This window comes from Montipora foliosa, chromosome 9 (genome assembly GCF_036669935.1).
Source record: "Montipora foliosa isolate CH-2021 chromosome 9, ASM3666993v2, whole genome shotgun sequence".
NCBI lineage: Eukaryota > Metazoa > Cnidaria > Anthozoa > Scleractinia > Acroporidae > Montipora > Montipora foliosa.
Window position 1 is genome coordinate 15716757 of NC_090877.1, and position 2500 is coordinate 15719256.

General features: G+C 41.7%; 1 protein-coding gene across 1 annotated transcript in view; it reads left to right on the forward strand.

Annotated features, from left to right (window-relative positions):
• The window catches only part of LOC137971244 (uncharacterized), a 9386-nt gene that overhangs the window by 2683 nt on the left and 4203 nt on the right, over nucleotides 1-2500 (forward strand). The gene's annotated exons all lie outside the window — the stretch shown is intronic.

Genomic DNA, 2500 nt, shown 5'->3' on the forward strand with positions numbered 1-2500 from the left:
CCAGGTAATTCCATCATTTTGGAAATAGCAGCTACTTTATTATTCATCTGCGTCACAAGTTTTCACTGATTTTGGGGCTCATTTTGTTGAAACTCAAGCACGCTTCCAACAGGCCTGTGAACCCTTCCTGCTTACAGAGCAATACTAAAACTCCCATATCACATTTCAACCTTAAGCTCGAAAATTCAATACACAACATGATATTATAATTCACAAAGGCAGAAAATACCACAGAATCCTTTTCCAGCGAAAAATTTATTGAAACAAACAACATATTTGCTCTTAGAGGCGAGAACCTCTTCCTATTTCATTGCGTGCTTGAAGACAAGAAACTCAATCGTGTCAAATTATCATGTACTTCAGGTAAATACAGCTCACTTTGATTTCGTCTCGACGGGCGATAGATTGTTGTTGAAGTCCAGTACTCGTCGCTTTTGAGATTCCTGCCTAGTTTATCCAACTGACTTTCCATTATTGAGCTCCATAAGGGTATATTTTGTTTAAGGATCCACTAAAACGCCATTCGCGTTACATGATTTTCGACGCCATTGCAGGCTAAGTTAATGATTCTACTGTGTCTACCAGAGAAATCTACGCAGTTCCACTACCCTCTCGATCCTAAGAAAATACGCGCAGAAGGCTGTATGCACGAAGACACCACTTACCAGGGAAGTGACAGGTAAGACTTTTACCGACACGGAAAAAAAATAACAAAAACAAAAAAAAAAAAAGAAAAAAAAGAAAACAAACAAACTAAACGCAGACCTCTATCAGTAAGAGACTTGTTGAAAACTGGAAACTAGTGTTACACGGGCTTTAGTTTGATTGACATGTGACAGGAATTACATCTTATCGAGTTGGCGGTATTATATTTTGTGTATTGGCGGAATTATATCGCGGAAATCTTAGGAAATCGTCTCTACCAGGAATTGTATTCTAAAAGGAAGTCATCTATCATTAAAGAGTTTGGATCATTAAAACATTTGGTGCCGAGACCCGGGATTGAAGGATTGAAAGAGTGAAAAAATGAATTAACCTCGTGTAAACATGTCTCCGGAACCCAAGAAACGACTGAAGAAGAAATCCATGGTCCGCGAAAGTCATCGCGCATTTGTTAGGAAAACAATCCTCGCGGCACAGGAACAAATTGATAAACGGGGAGATCCTACCGTTTTGAAGAAGCTCAAATCCTTGCGATGTACCCTGCTGGATAAATTGTCGGAGCTCAAAATATTGGACAGTGAAATTATCGATTTGGTAGACGAAACGAAAATAGAAGAAGACCTGAGCAACTGTAGCTGTGACTTCGCCAGCGCTATTCAAGCCTGCATAGTCGACCTAGAAACAGCAATAGAAGCTGAGGAAAATACTGGAAAGGGTCAGGATATACAAGGAACGACATTGGGCTCGCAAAACTCTAACTCGAGTATTCAGGCGGGAACACAATCAAACGCGTCAACAATTCCGACCCACGCAAAGTTGCCCAAACTGGAATTGAGAAAATCTTCAGGCGACCCAATCAACTGGCATCCCTTCTGGGAATCGTTTGAATTAGCCATTCACAAAAACACCACCTTAATTAAGCGACGTGGAAAGATTCCAGTATCTCAAGTCGCTCCTTGAAGGTTCTGCAGCCCAGACAATTTCTGGTTTAGCATTGACAAGCTCGAATTACGACCACGCGGTCCAACTCCTAGACAAGCGCTTCGGAAATAAACAAGTCATTATTTCGAAACACATCGAATTGCTCATGCAGCTTCCAAAAGTAAGCGACGGGAGCGACTTAAAGCAATTGCGCCAGCTTTTGGATCGAACGGAGGCGGCAGTTAGAAGTCTAAAAGGAATCGGTATTTGGACTGAGACATACGGAACATTTTTGACACCTGTAATTATGGGAAAGATCCCACAAGAGTTACGCCTCATCCTGAGTCGCGGCACATCAGAAGATTGGGACCTTGATACAATCATCAAGTCTTTCACAGAAGAATTGCAAATTCGAGAAAGATTTGCTTTGGGAACGGTAACAGAGCAAACAAAGTTAAAAGAAAAACGAGAGTTTGGTTTTGGAATTCGCACAGGTCAAAACAAAAAACCCCCCACATCGTCAACCCTGGTTGCAAACAACGAGAGACTGCCGCTATCTAAGGATAAATGGTGCACTTTCTGCAATATACCTCATCCACCTATCAAATGTTCTGTTGTTACTGATCCAGAATCTAGAACGAAAATTCTACGTCAAAAGGGAAAATGTTTTGGTTGTCTGAGGAGCGGTCATGTGAGTCGAGATTGTCAAGCAAGGTGTCATCGTTGTAGAGGCAAACATCACGTGGCTTTGTGCAGCGTTCAACACTATCCAGAGTATCCAATCACGACCAGAAGGGCTGGAGACAGCAATCAAGAACAAACTGTGAGTACAAACTTGTATTTTACTCAAGACGTTAATAACAAGTGCATCTTGTTACAAACGGCCAGAGCTAACGTCAGAAGTCCTCATGGAGGA